General features: G+C 39.3%; 1 pseudogene across 1 annotated transcript; it reads left to right on the forward strand.

Annotated features, from left to right (window-relative positions):
* Positions 1 to 2158: 2158 nt before the first annotated feature.
* LOC308639509 (NACHT, LRR and PYD domains-containing protein 3-like) lies at positions 2159 to 15384 on the forward strand (annotated as a pseudogene). Its single transcript has 5 exons — positions 2159 to 2162; positions 4884 to 4940; positions 6073 to 6118; positions 9776 to 11417; positions 15375 to 15384. The product of its transcript is annotated as an NACHT, LRR and PYD domains-containing protein 3-like (transcript).
* Positions 15385 to 16048: the final 664 nt, after the last annotated feature.

A 16048-nucleotide genomic window follows, 5' to 3' on the forward strand; every position in this document is an offset into this window, starting at 1 on the left:
TTTTTTATTTCTGGAAAGTTTTCTGTAATTATTTCATTCAGCAAGTTACTCATTCCCTTGGTTTGAATCTCTGTACCTTCTTCTATCCCGATGACTCGTAAGTTTGGTTTTTTAATGTTATCCCATAACTCTTGGATGTTTTTCTCGTGATTTTTTACCAGCCTTTCTGAGATAGCTAGACTGTTTTCAAGATGATATATTTTGTCTTCATTATCTGACGTTCTGGCTTCTACTTGCTCCACTCTGTTAGTGATACTCTCAATTGAGTTTTTAATTTGGTTTATCATTTCCTTCATTTCTAGAATTATTGTTTGATTATTTTTTATAATCTCTATCTCCTGATAGAGATGCTTAACTTCTTCTTTTATCTGTTTATGTAATTCATTCTCAATGTGTTCTTTCGCTGCTTGAATTTGCTGTCTTGTATCCTCTTTAAGGTTCCATTCCATCTGTCTAAGGTGTTCCTTGAGTTCTTTATATGACCATTTTTCTGATGACTCTAGGTCCTCCTGAATATTTAGGCTGTCCTGCATTGTTTGTACTCCTTTTCTTCCTTGCTTTTTGAAACTGCTCATGTTACTTCTTGTTCTGTTTGACTGATGAATTACTGTTTACTCCTATAAATTTATTAGATGCTTGGGAGGAAAGGTATTAGAAGGGAAGGGAAGAAGTCACTAAAGAGAATGAGAGTAAGCAGGTAGAATTCAAGGAAGGGGGGATAAGATAATTGAAAAGAAATGAAAAGACAAAAGAAAAAAAATAGGAAATAAAAAAAAAATTAAAAATAATAAAAAAATTAAAATTAAAATTAGAAGAAAAAAAATTTAAAAAAAATTGTAAAAAAAATTAAAAAAACAAGAAAGAAAAATGAAAATGAAAGAAAAACCCAAATCAAAAAAAAAAAGAGAGAAAAGAAAAAAAAACTAATAAATGCCATCTTAGAGTTTGATTAACTTCTCTTCCAGTAGGTGGCGCTGTGCCCACCAGGCCAAGTTTCTCCTGTCAATACGCGGGAACCAATCACTGTGCAGCAGCTCCTCCCATACTGGGCGAGTCTCCAATCCTGAGTGCCTAGGGCCTCCTCTTGTGTCTAGTCACTTCCCACTTTTCCTCTAGCCAGGCCCCTCTCACGGGTGCCGCTCACCACAATACTGGCTACACGCCGGGTCTGCTGCTCCCGGGAGCCCTGTTTTCATGAACGACTGGGCACACTCTCCCAGTTTGCCATTCCCTCAGACCCTAAGTTTGTAGAGCTTGGGGCTGAGAATCCTCAGCGAATTTTACCTGCCCTCCGGTAGCCACGCCTCGGGTAGCTGGTGCAAGAGACCTCAGCTGTCAGCACTGGTGGGAGCGGTAGTTCTGAGCCGCGGGTCCTGCGCCACCTCTGATTCCCTGGGTCTGGCTATCGTGCTCACGGGAGAGCTGGGAGGGGCCCTTAAGGTTTCCCCGATGTGTGGAGAGGGAAGGGTAGGGGATTACACACCTGTAGCCGTAGGTTTCAATGAAGTTATCTCCTCCGCCGCAGTCTGATGACCTCAGTTCTCTGCCATAGTGGTGTCTCTTGCAAATGGCGACAGTTCGTTTCCCTTTGCCAGGCAACCAATACAACGGGTGGGTCCTTACTGTCTCTCCCAAGCCCCGTTTCAAACCTGTGGCCACTACCTATGAAGGCTCGGTAGGCATTTACCTCCGTAGGATGAGAAGGGCTGACCAGTTGTTTCAGCAGGATGGATTAGTGCTGAGTCACAGCTGTTTGTCTGCGGGAAGCAGGCAAACGGGAGCTTGAATTCCAACAGTGGCTTTCTTTGCTGTCCATGTATTGGAATCACCTGGATATGCTTTTAAGAAAATCAATGCCAGACCTCACCAAAGATTCTGATTTATCAAGAGTATGGGCCAGTAATTGGATTATCTTTAAAAGCATCTATCCATTCAATTTATTCATCAAATATTTAATATCTACTCTGTGCCAAACATGTACTAGGCATATGTGTTCTATCAAGATTTATCAGTTAGCTATTGCCACAGTGGTATGTAGCAACCACATAATCTCTGTGATATTAAGCACTTACATTATCACAACTTTGGAGGCCATCTGGGACTCAGCTGCTTAGCTCTATTGGGCAACTGTAAGACTCTACATTTTTGCTCTAGGATTATGGGTAAACTAGGTGGTGTGCTTCACATACTCCTCCTTCTTGGACCAGTGGACTAGCTGAGGATTGTTTCTCTTAAGACTCCTCTCCTAATAGTGATGGAATTACAAGACAGGGAGAGATTCAAGATGGCAGATTAGAGGAAGGCTCATTTCTAGTTGCTCCGTGGCTTGGAATTCAAGTAGCAGGAGTATTGCTTCTCGCTGAGGTGGGTGAAAGAGCAATCTTGCTAAAATTCAATAATTGGACACAGTGTCTTAGAGACTCAGAAATTCTGGCATATTGAACAAAGAAGAAAGAGTACATAAAATCAAACTGGTTGCAGCAGAGGCAGCAGTCTGGTTTACCACAGAGGGGACAACACAGAGAGAAACACAATAAACAGATTTGCTACAGAAAACCCTATAGATCAGAAAAGCAGCCTGAACTTTGTTGAACCGGAAACTGCACCACAAACTGATGTTTTTAAAAGTGGTCTGTATTTCTCAACTGGTAAGCGGAGAGCTGAGGCAGGAGCCATTTTGAGATAGCCATGTTGCAGCTAGCTGTTTCAGGAACCTAGGAGATCATAGCAAACATAGCTATATTCTCCTGGCAAGTGCCTACTGTGTGGCATAGGGTGTATCTAGCAGAAAACATGAAAGAAACAAGCACAGGGAAGATTGTTCCTGAGGGATTCAGTTAGAAAAATGAAGAGGAGCTGAGTTCACTTCTCCTTTGAGTCTGATGGCTCATGTGACCAGCTGAAGAGGCTATGGAGTCTTAACAGGTGGATGTGAATATACTCAATGACTAAGTGTGGATAGGCTGTGTTTGTGGGCAGCAGAGTGTGTATAGGGTTGGTTCCCCTGCCCAGTAAGTAGAGTTCTTGGGAGGATCCTGAAATTTAGACTCCCATCAGAGATCAGCATCTGAGGGGGCCTAGGGGTGTGTTGATCTAATCTCTCCAGAGCAGATAGCATCCAACAAAACCCCTAAGGCCTGATTAATCCTACACCCTAGCTGCCAGAACTTTCCTTATAGAATTTTGCAGCAGCCCCACTCTCGGAGTGCATCTGTCTCATCTGTCCAGACAAAAATCCAATCAGCAGTACATACCACTTCATCCAACCTTAAACTGGTGAGAAGGGAAACTAAAAGCTATTTTAGATTCAATCCTTAGACACTTGAAATGGCAGCTTTGTGAGCAACACAAAAAGAGGAAGCACTTAATAACTCCCAGCCCTTGCATGCATGCATACCCCCCACCTCAGTACAAAGCCCATATGACCCAGCTAGCTCTACCACTTCTTGGTTTTCATCCTGAACAATTAGTCATCTTGTTACAGTGATAACATGTACCCCCGTGTTTATAGCAGCATAATCCACAATAGCCAAACTATGGAACCAGCTTAGGTGTCTGTCAATGGATGAATGGATAAAGAAAATGTGATAGATATAAACAATGGAGTTTTCATCAGTCATAAAGAAGAATGAAATTATGTCATTTGCAGGAAGATGGATGGAACTTGAGACCATTATGTTAAGCAAACTAAGTCAAACCCAGAAGGTCAAGGGTCATGTGTTTTCTCTCAAACGTGGAAGCTAGAGACGAAAAAGGAAAAGAAAGGTTGAGGTGGATCTCCTAAAAATTAAAGTGGGATCTGTAAAACAATAGAGGAAAGTGACCAGGGGATGGAGGAGGGGAGGGGGGAAGTGCAGGGGAGTGATATTAGCTAAATTTATTATATTGTGTGCACATATGAATATGTAGCAACAAATCCCACCAGTATGTACAACTATAATGCACCAATAAAAATGTGGGGAAAAAAAGAATTTCAAGAGGGGGCATGTCCAATTATGGGTATACTGTTTTGGTCAAAGCAAGTCTCAAGGTTGAGCTAAAAGGAAAAAAAAATAGAAAAATAAACCCCACATTTTTGTGTAGAATTGTAAAGTTCATGGCAATGACTATAATACAGTTTAGGTGAGAAAACTGACAAATAACAATAAGTGTAACACATTGCAAGGTCCTTGCTTTGCATCTAGATGGTCATTTTTAAGAAAAAGTTTTGCTTTCCTGCCCAAGGTCCTGTCTGAGAAAGGTTCACCACTCCCTCCTACCAACCCAACCCTTCACTGCCTAGATTAGGACCCATGCAGCTCTGATTCCTGAGCCTGCCCTATAAAAGTTGGAACCCAAGCCTGTATTGCCTCTCTCCTTCAATGGAGAGATGGCCTTTATTTGTCAGCTCTGATAAATAAACTCTCGTGTGTATCTCTGCCTGGTCTTCGTCTTTCATTTCTTGCTCACCCACCTCCTGGTTCCTTGCTTTTCTTTCATACAAAAGTAAATGACTAAATATATTAGAATGTGATAATTCATATTGCAAAGAAGGAAAATTAGTTCCAGATGGTAGTATAAAAATGATTCTAATATGCAGTGGTATAACTGAAAACCACTTTTCTTTCAATGTGAAACCTAAAAAGAAAGAAACCTGGTCTAGCATTTCCTCAGCCATTTTGAAAATAATAACACAGACCAAGAAAAGTAAATAATTTTACACAAATTCCATAGGTAGACAGAAATGGAACTAGGGCCTATGTCTCTTGATTTTCTAGACTATTTTTTCTAAACATTCCAACATATAGTCTTACAATTCTCTCTTTACCAAGATCACCAAAGATATTTTGTAGAAGGGTATTATAGCTGTTATTTCTATTTTCTTGATTTTCTAGGATGAACAGTCAGAAGAAAAGATATGGAACCTGCTTGTACCTGGAGTTTGTTGTCTGCAGAGAAAGGTAATTGAACGAATAAGGAGTATTCTAGATAAAACTTTTCATTCTCTTTCTTCTATTTATCATAGCCTTTGTGATTCTTCTGAAAACTTAAATTTTTTGTTAGATGTATGTGTGTGTATGTGTATGTGTGTGTATCTTAAGATATAACTTGGATACAGTATTTACTTCTTAATTTAGAATGGACTGCACAATTTTTGTGTTGCCCAAAATGAGGAAAAAGCAAGCAGAAAGGTGAAGAGGCAACTGTGGTTTATTATTTTCCATAATCTGCAAAGCATTCATAATCATATAATCAGAAAAGGCTTATCATCTCCCTTTGCTGTAACCACAGCTTTCTAACAAGAGAGCACAAAAGAGCAAAGAGTAAACTTTGCTAGAGTCCTCCCCTGGTGGCTGATTCCTGAACTACAAGGAATGTTTAGCAGCTGGGAACAAAACCTGGTACCAGTCTCTTGCCTTCTCATTTCTGTGACATTCTAATGTCTGCCTCTGCAGACCCTGCTTCCATCCACCCACCTTTATCACCCATCTAGTCACACCTTCTCCTAGAGGTTGCAAGTAGTAAACAAACAATAACTACTACTATAGGAATGTGGACTTGTATGCTTGCTTGTTTATTCTTATTTATTTACTTTTATGTGCACGTGTTTGGATTGAACATGGATATATGTATGTGAATGTAGGCCATTGTATATATTGTTAAAGGCCAATGCTTTATTCTTTCCCATTTACCAAGTTAGGCTCAAAAGAAGGTTCTACAGAAGCAATAGGCTAATTAATGTTCAATGGAAAGAAAAATAGCAGAAAATAGTCATTTCAAGTATTGTACACATCTTTAAGTTTATGCCTAAATTTTTCTTATTAATCATAAGTTAAAATGTTCACAACCCATATATGTATGTAAGGGAAGTTCTTATGTTTTCCTTTATGGTGGGCATTAGCTATAAAATATCTTTGTGGGTACATTAAAAAAAGATGTGAAGTGACTTACTTTGTTCCTTGTATTTCTGTTTGAGGAACAGTATGAATGGCTGTAGCAATGTAGCTATATTTCTGTTTGTTTCATGTATGAAGGTATATTAGGTATGAAGGTATATTTGTGCTTCTCCTAACTCAAACTCTTCCTCCACAGCTGCTTCTGGTTCTCTGGTTTCGTTTTTCAAGGAAGGAGCTTACAGGTAGATGTATTTTTTATTTTACCCTCTTTTTCTATTTTGGGATTAGTCTCTCTCATGAACCACCTTCTCATCCCCAACCTTTTCACATTTCCACTTTATTCGTTAGCAATCATTAACAAAAGTTGTTAAGAGATAGATGTAGAAATTTTTATAGGCTAGCAAATTCTCTTTGGGAATTATGTAAATAAGGACCAACAAACTGTAGCTAGTAGGCCAAATCCAGCCAGTTGCCTATTTTTGTAAAAATGTTTTACTGGAAAAGACTATTCATTTACATATTGTCTATGGCTGCTTTCATGCTAAGATGGCAAAATTGAGTACTTGCAATAGAGACTGAAAAACCCAAACTATTCATGACAATTTTTCAGAAAATATTTGCCAACTCTTATGTGGTTCAGCATTCCCCTTCATTCTACAGACATTGTTTTCCAGGAGTTAACAACTTTGCTGTTAGGGTTCTTTAGTCATTTAAGACCAGAAAATGTTAGATTAAATAAATTTAAATAGCCTATTTAACTTGAAATAAAGAAGTATTTCATAAGCTAATATCTAACATTTAGAAACTCAGGGGAAAGAGGGTGCATTTTCCTCAATTTATTTGGTCACAGAACACCTTTTTACAGCTTTCCTTACTAATATATGGCATAATAATGTTCTAAGGAACAACTCATTTGGAAAATGCTGTGTAGACATTCACATAACAGTAGTTTGAACTGGATATCTGATTTCCTGAGTTACTTTTTCTAGATGCAGGTGAAAAGCTACTTAGTATAGTGTTTAAGCACATAAACCTCAGATAAACCTGGATCAGAATTAAAGCTCTTTCATTTACCAGAATTGATCAAGCTACCAAATGCCATAAGGAGGACTGGCTATATAATTTGCAGTTTTGTACAAAGTGAAAACACAGGATCTCTTGTTCAAATGTTAAGAATTTCAAGACAGCAATAGCTGAATATTAAATCAAGCGTGGGTCTTGAGCATGAAGACCTGACACACACTCCAGAAGCCAGTCCTGGTTATATGTTTGAATTTCTTCAACTATCAAATGTGGACAATACCTAACTTTTGAGATTGTTTTGAGAATTAAATCAGAAATGTATGTAAAGGGCCAAGCACAATATGAAGCACAGAATATTTAATAATAAATGACTTGCTTTTAATTCAAAAGCATTAATAGCCATATTCAATAAATATGTATTTAGTGTCCACTATGTGCTGGCCACTGTGCTAGGTATTCTGGGTACTGTGGTGAAAAAGACAGATAAGACCTTTGTTGTCATTTAGATTATTATTTAGTGGGGAAGACAAATAATTGAAGCAAAAAAATAAGATAATTATAAATTGTGATAAGTGACATACCGGGAAAAATAGGGTGCTGGGAAGAGGAATAGTGGAATGAATCTTTATTTTGGTGGCCAGGCAGAATCTCTTCTGAGAAGTCCTATTTGAGATCAGAAGTATAAGAAGAAACTCACCATGGGAAGAACAGGAGGAAGAATATTCAAGGTAGAAAGGACTGCTAGTGAAAAGGCTCTGAAGTAGGAGAGAAAATGGTATTTATGAGAGGCTTTATTGGAGGAAGTAAGGAGAATTATATAAAACGAGGCTGGGGAGGGGAGATAGGTAGGGTCCAGATAATGGAACACCTTGTAGGATGAAATAAGGATTTTGTTTTTTAGACCAAGTGCAATGAAAAGCTCTTGAACTATTTTGGACAGGGCAGTGACATGATCTAATTAATGTTTATAGAAACTCACTTTGGCTACTTGGATCAGATAGATAAGAGTAGAAAAATAGGAGTCTGTTTCATCAGTCCAGTAGAGTTCATAGTACCTTAGACTTATGTGATCTTGAGGACATGCTGATAAATAAATGAATTTGAGGCTTATGCTTTTTAAAATTTTATTAAATTTCATTTCTAAATTTTATTTTTATTAGTTCTTTTTAGTTATACATGACAATAGGATTTATTTTGACATAATTAGAGAATCATGGAATAAAATTTGTTCTAGTTCACTCCCCAGTATTTCCTCTTCCCTTCTCTTCCTCTTACCCCCCTATTCCCTTCTCTGTATTACTTTGATCTTTTTGCTATTTACTTTGTTTTTTTAATTTGTTTTGTGGGTGCTCATGATGGAGAGATTCAATGTAGTATATTCATATATGTACATAGGAATGTTAGGTTACATTCATTCCACTGTGTTTCCCTATCCCATCCCACTACCCTTTTCTTTGTTTCCTTTTTCCTACCCCACTGGTCTTCTTTTTTTTTTTTTCTTGGTACCAGGGATTGAACCCAGGGGCACTTAACCACTGATACCTATCCTCAGCCCTTTTTATATTTTATTTTTTTAAAAGAGAGAGAGAGAGACAGAGAGAGAGAGAGAGAGAGAGAGAGAGAGAGAGAGAGAGAGAGAATTTTTTTAATATTTATTTTTCAGTACTTGGTGGACACAACATCTTTGTATGTGGTGCTGAGGATTGAACCCGGGCCCCACACATGCCAGGCGAGCGCGCTACCGCTTGAGCCACATCCCCAGCCCTTATATTTTATTTTGAGACAGGGTCTCAGTAAGCTGCCCAAGGCCTCACTAAATTATTCAGGGCTTCACTTAGTAGCTGAGGCTGGTTTTGAACTTGAGATCCTCCTGCCTCAGCCTCCCAAGCTACTGAAATTACAGGTATGCACCACCACACCTATCGTTTTTTTTTTTCAACCTCCCCACCTTATTTTGGACTAGCTTCCGCATATCAGAGAAAACATTTAACCTTGGACTTTTTGGGTCTGGCTTATTTCACTTAGCATGGTAGTCTCCAGGTCTATCCATTTACCAGAATATGCCATACTTTCATTTTTATGGCCAAGTAATACTCCATTGTGTATATATACACATTTTCTTTATCCATTCATCTGTTGAGGAACCCCTAGGTGGTTCCATAGCTTAGTGAATTGAGCTGCTATAAACATTGATGTAGCTGTATCACTAATTTTAAGTCCTTTGAATATATACTGAGGAGTGGAATAATGAGGTCAAATGGTAGTTCCATTTCTAGTCTTTTGAGAAATCTCCTTACTGCTTTCCAGAAATCCCCTTACTGCCTCAGCCCCCTGAGCTGCTGGGATTATATGCTTTTGCCACCACGCCTAGCCTGATACTTGTATTCTTGATGATTGCTAGGGCTTATTTTTGAAGGTATGAATAATAGACCTTGTTAATTGACATAGATAATTGAAAGAAAAAATAAACATCTCAAAGTTTTTCTGATCAATTAGATGGCATCATTTTTTAATTTTTTAAAAATATTTATCTTTTAGGTGTAGATGAACACAATACAATGCCTTTATTTTTAAGTGGTGCTGAGAATCAAACCCAGGTCCTTCCCATGCTAGGTGAGTGCTCTACAGCTGAGCCACAATCCCAGCCCCAGATGGCATCATTTAACTGAGATAAAAGATGTCTGGGTGAGAGTAATTTGTGGGCACTGGGGCTAGGTAGGTATATAAATCAAGAGCTCAGGTTTAGACATGTAAAATTTGAAGAGCCTTTGAGTCATCTAAGAAGAGATGGCAGTGATGGTGGTATTAGTCATAGTTGTTGTTTGCATTGCTGTCTACGATTCTGTAATTATTTACTCTTGGTGTCACCTCATTAGACTACTAGGAAATATACAGAAAACATCTAAGGGAAAAACACCTAAAAATAGGAGTTGATAAATGTTATCACCATGGCAAGCATGTAGAGTCACGGCTGCTTCTTGTAAAAGAGAATTGTGTATCAGAAAAGACACCATGTGGAATTCCTCAACAATATCATTTTGTTAAGATGGAACATGTATTTAATCCTAATGAAGAAGGTTTCAGCTCATCCAGAACTCTGGTGCTTCAGGGATGTGCTGAGACTGGGAAAACAGCTGTGGTGCACAAATTCATGTTTGACTGGGCAGCAGGAATGGTCACTCCAGGCAGATTTGACTATCTCATTTATGTCAGTTGCAGAGAAATCAGCCACACTAATAATCTTAGTGCTGTTGACCTGATCACTAACATATTTCAAGACATAAAGGGACCAATCCTGGACATTATACTTCTATATCCAGAGAAACTTCTATTTATTCTTGATGGATTTTCTGAGCTGCAATACCATGGGGGTGACCAAGAAGAGGATCTTACTGATAATCCCCAGGAGAGGAAGCCAGTAGAGATACTCTTGTGCAGTTTGGTGAAGAAAAACTTTCCTGAATCCTCTCTCCTAATAACTGCCTGGCTCACAGCCATGAAGAAACTCCACTCTCTGTTAAAGCAACCTATCCAGGCAGAAGTCCTATAGTTTACAGATGCTGAAAAAAGAGCATATTTCTTGAGTCAGTTTTCAGGTGCTAATGCAGCTATGAAAATCTTCTATGGTTTGCAACACAGTGAAGGCCTTGACATTATATCTTCTCTTCCAATTGATTCCTGGATGTTATGCAGTATCCTGCAGTCACAGGGAGATGTTGATAGAACTCTTCTGCAGTCCCTTAAGACCATGACTGACATGTATCTGTTCTACTTTTCTAAGTGCCTCAAAACCCTTATAGGCATATCAATGTGGAAGGGACAAAGTTGCCTGTGGGGCCTTTGCTCTTTGGCTGTGGAGGGTCTACAGAAGCATCGGGTTATGTTTGCATTTAGTGACCTCAGAAAACATCAAATAGGAGTTTATGATACTGACTGCATTTTTCTCAATCATTTTCTTAAAAAAATGAAGGAGATGTCAATGTCTATACTTTTCTTCACTTCAGTTTCCAAGAATTCCTGACTGCTGTGTTCTATGCCCTGAAGACTGACAAAAAAAAGGATATTTTTTTGTCATGTGGGAAAAACATGGCAAGAAATATTCCAACAATATGGAAAAGGGTTTTCATCACCAATGATACAATTTTTATTTGGCCTCTTACATAACAGAAAAGCAAAGACTGTGGAAACTACTTTTGGGAGAAAAGTCTCTCCAGGACTTCAAGAAGAGTTATTGAAGTGGACCAAAAGGAAAACAAAGGATAAATCTTCTAGATTACAGATTAAATCAGTGGACTTGTTTCACTGGTTGTATGAGATACAGGAATAAGAATATGCAAAAAGGATAATTGATAATTTACAGTCAATTGTACTACTCCAATCTACCTATACAAAAATGGACATTCTGGCTATGTTGTTCTGTGTAAAAAGCAGTCACAGTCCTCTTTCAATGTCTCTGAAGTGTCAGCACCTACTTGGGTTTGAGGAGGAAGAAAAAACCATGACATTAATGCCAACAATGTGGAACCAACCCAGATGCCCTTCAATAGATGAATGGATAAAAAAAATGTGGCATTTATACACCATGGAGTATTACGCAGCACTAAAAAATGACAAAATCATGGAATTTGCAGGGAAATGGATGGCACTAGAGCAGATTATGCTTAGTGAAGCTAGCCAATCCCTAAAAAACAAATACCAAATGTCTTCTTTGATATAATGAGAGCAACTATGAACAGAGCAGGGAGGAAGAGCAGGAAGAAAAGATTAACATTAAACAGAGACATGAGATGGGAGGGAAAGGGAGAGAAAAGGGAAATTGCATGGAAATGAAGGGAGACCCTCATTGCTATACAAAATTACATATAAGAGGTTGTGAGGGGAATGGGAAAATAAACAAGGAGAGAAATGAATTACAGTAGATGGGGTAGAGAGAGAAGATGGGAGGGGAGGGGAGGGGGGATAGTAGGGGATAGGAAAGGTAGCAGAATACAACAATTACTAATAGGGCATTATGTAAAATTGTGGATGTGTAACCGACGTGATTCTGCAATCTGCATTTGGGGTAAAATTGGGGGTTCATAACCCACTTCAATCTAATGTATGAAATATGATATGTCAAGAGCTTTGTAATGTTGTGAACAACCAATAAAAAAAGAAAAAAAACATTTAATCAGTGAGTATATTCATATCCTTCCTCTAGTTTTTTTGCCTTATTTCTTTCTTTATTACTTATTTATTTTAAGTACTTAGGCATATGATCATTTCAAGTGTCATCAATAAGTAGAAGTAATCACCTCAGCTTTCCATATTTTATGTCAGTCAATAATGTAAGGATTTACTGATTATCTACCATGCATTGAACACTAGCCTAGGTAAACAATGAGGAAAGCTAGTTTTTTGAGCACTTACCATGTACTGGGTGCTGTGTGTGTGTGTGTGTGTGTGTGTGTGTGTTTGTGTGTGTGTTTTGTGTGTGACGTGCACGTGCACATTAGTCTTCATTGTCACTCTGTGGATGTGCTTTATCATTATAAAGTGTTATAAGCATTTAAAATCTTCAAGATCCACGATTTTGGTGTCAGTGACCATTCTGGGAAAGTTTGCAAACCTAACATTGGATTGGTTGTCACTCTTCTGCATGTATACTTCATCGCTGAGGCCTCAAAAATTTCCAGGTTAAGAAGAGGAGCTACATGTCTGTGTATCTTTCTGTAACACCTGAGCTCTTCCTACCAGACCTTTATAGAGGACTGAGAGCTGAAGTTCAAAGAGACATAGGTAAACCACTATAATAATATGAACTCTCTGTATACGATAAAATGCAATTCTACTTCCTTTTTATAGTATGGATTCTGTACACTATATAAAACAGTTCTATTGACTGATTAAAGCAGTGAATAACCATATCAATCTGTTCCCAATATCTGAGTTATGAAGGACAATGCCTCTTCCTTATTGTGGGGCCAGCTGAGTGGTAGGGGACCTTGAGGAGAAGAGTGAACAGAAAGATCTCTTAGAGGAATGCATTAATCCTATTCTTAGCTCTTATAGATGGATTTCCTCAGCTGGCTGTAGCATAGAGGTGGTAATGGGCAAAGGAGAATTTGTGTTTGAGGGAAATAGGGAAGGACAGGGAGTGCAAGAAGAGTTTGTTTAGAACTAGCAGGGAGAGGGGTAGGAGAGGTTAAGTTAACAAATAATTATGAAGGATCTTGGTTATAAGGTCCCAATGAGATCGTTGTATATTATAAAGTAAAATAATTGACAAATACATTTAAGAGATTTAGAAAACTCTCAAATACATTTGAGAGATGGAAACAAAAGGGGCTTCTGATAAATTCTGGGTTTCCAGAAAGTCAACTTTAGATGGAGTCTCCACCCCCTGCCTTTATTGCTTTTATCAGAGGGCTTAAATGCCTGTCAAAATTTAAGCCAGAACATTCCTTTCCCAACATTAGCATATTGGTGAAGTGAGAGTACACTGTTGAACTTAAACTTGAGTTTCAATTACTATAATTAGTTTTTCTATTTGAACGGACAACCAAGAATCAGTTATATTGTACAGGTAGCTTGGGGAAGTCACTTGATCTCTTAGAACATCTGCAAAGTGGTGATTATAATTTTATTTATTTATTTATTTATTTTACCTGTCCGAGATTTTATTAGCAGGACCCTAGCGGCAAGTCACAGAAGAGAAGGGGGAGGGGGGGAGAGGGGGGAGAGAGAGAGGAGAGTAAGAGAGAGAGGGAAAGCAAGAGAGTAAGAGAGGGAGAGTAAGAGGGCGAACACAAAGAGGGTGTTGATATTTATGGGCTTAACACGGATGAGGAGGAGCAAGGCAAGTGAGCTGTTACTTCTTTATTGGCCAAGAGTTCGTGCCACTTCAGGGATTGGAGGTGCGCCATTCAAATTTTGCGTCATTCACAGGGATTGGAGGTGATGGTTTGCGCACCATTCAGTGCATCATGGACCTCAGCTCCTGGAAGAGAAGCACTCCGGGTGCTATCTTTACCAACACTCCTGAGCTCCCGGAAGAGAAGCACTCCGGGCGCCATCTTTACCAACATTCCTCCCTTTTTTGTTTTGGTTTGGGGGTGTCATACTTGATCTGGCTATTTCCTGCTGAGTAGGGGCATCATTTAGAGGGAGGAAGGGAGGTCAGTTGGTTGGAGAAGAAGGGCCAGGAGGCCCCATATCCATGCACTGAAAGCATGGATTTCCTCCGGGGAGAAGTCCATGAATGTGCCCTGCAACTATGAAAGAAACAGCATTAATTTCTGGCATGTCATCCAGTCTGTAGGAATGGTAGAAAAAAGCCTATGCCCAGGAGAAGGCAGATTAGAACATAAAGCTGAAAATCAAGGGCTTATTTTTTTGGCATGGTGGGGAGAGATGGCCCTTCGGTGGAGTTGTCATTTGGTATCTTCATCTTTCAGCACTCAGTGGAGATTTCTTGGGATGATTGGATGTGCATTTCGTCTGGCTCATTGGCCAGTAGCTGGTAATACCTGAGGAGGAGCTGGCATATGTATGGCCTGGGTTCGATCCTCAGCACCACATACAAACAAAGATGTTGTGTCCACTGAGAACAATCTGCGGACTGCCAGTGGTGGATGTCAGGCAGGCGATCAGAGGAGTGGACTACGACAGGAATGGCTGGGCTCAGAGTTTGGGAACAGGGTTCTGTCTTGAGCCACGGGGATCCCCGTCCCGAATTTTGGCACCAACGTAAGGAATGGAGGAAAAGATCTGTAAACTCAACAAGCCAAAAAAACCGTTTACCTGTCCAAGATTTTATTAGCAGGATTGTAGCGGCCAGTCACAGAGGAGAAGGGGGGGGGAGAGAGAGAGAGAGAGAGAGAAAGAAGAGAAGAGGAGAGGAGAGGAGAGGAGAGGAGAGGAGAGGAGAGGGGAGAGGAGAGAGGGAGGAGGGGGAGAGAGGAGGGGCGGAAGAGAGAGGAGAGAGTAAGAGAGAGAGGGAGAGCAAGAGAGTGAGAGAGGTGATTATAATTTTAAAAGCCAATAAATAAATAGAAGGAGAACCAGTAGAGAGAGGGATTATAGGAGGGAGAGAGGGAGGGAGAGAAAATGGAAGCACTAAGGATTGAAATTGAGCAAATTATATGAATTTATGAATATGTTGAAATAAACCCCACGGTAATGTATAACTATATAACAAAAGTTTTAAAATCATGATTATAATAGTCATTATGTTAAGAGCCAGATAACCTTGATGCCTGGCACATAGTAGCATGGATTTGGAGTAAGACCCGATTAATAGTCTCAGTTCTTTGTCAACTTATATGATTTTGACCAAATTGCTTAACTTTTTGTGCCTAATTCCCTAATCTGCAACATGGGGTTACACCTTCTAAGGTTTTAGAAGAGTCAATTAATACTAGCATAGAAAAAGAAGCCAAAATAAGCTTTTTGCTTAAAGTTTTAAAATTATTTTTGTTTTCTCATCTCTTGTAGGTCCTTTTAGATGCGCAGTTTCCTAGTGTCTCAGCTACACTTGCTTTGCCAAGCACTGTGTAATCCATAATGTAAAATCAAAGATCTGAAGTAAGTTGAACTTTACTTTAAACTCTGAAGTATTTGCAGGTAAATACTGGGTTGCCAGAAATTGCACTGTGGGCTTATTGGACCTGAAAACAAAATATAACTAGTGTTCAGTTTGTCCATAGTGGAGTAGCAAATAAAAAGATGCTACAAACCTAGAAGAAAGGTATGAGTAACATCTTTGTCCACATGCCTGGTTTTTGTAGGTACTGTTTCTGCACATAACAATGCACTGCAATGAGTGGGTGGCAAGTTGTAACTACCTAAGAGATTTGTCTGTGGTTCATTCTGGATCTACCCCTCTTCCTTTTCCTACCAGACCCGAGATCCTTCCCCTAAATTTTCTTTCAGTTGGGTCCTGTCCTACTGTGTAACTGCAGTGTGGTGATCATTTTCTCTCCCCCCATGCCCAATCCACTGCCCCCATTTATTCATCAAAGTGCCCCAAGAAGCCCCCATCCTGGACACTTTCAGATATTTGTCTGCATTACAAGCATATAAGCACAAGCCTCCTTGATTTTCCATATCTATTTTGCCACATAGATCAGTGTCTGCAGTCCTTCTCCTGTCCTATCCCAGAGGAAGAA

This window comes from Spermophilus citellus (genome assembly GCF_964194105.1).
Source record: "Spermophilus citellus genome assembly, chromosome: X".
NCBI lineage: Eukaryota > Metazoa > Chordata > Mammalia > Rodentia > Sciuridae > Spermophilus > Spermophilus citellus.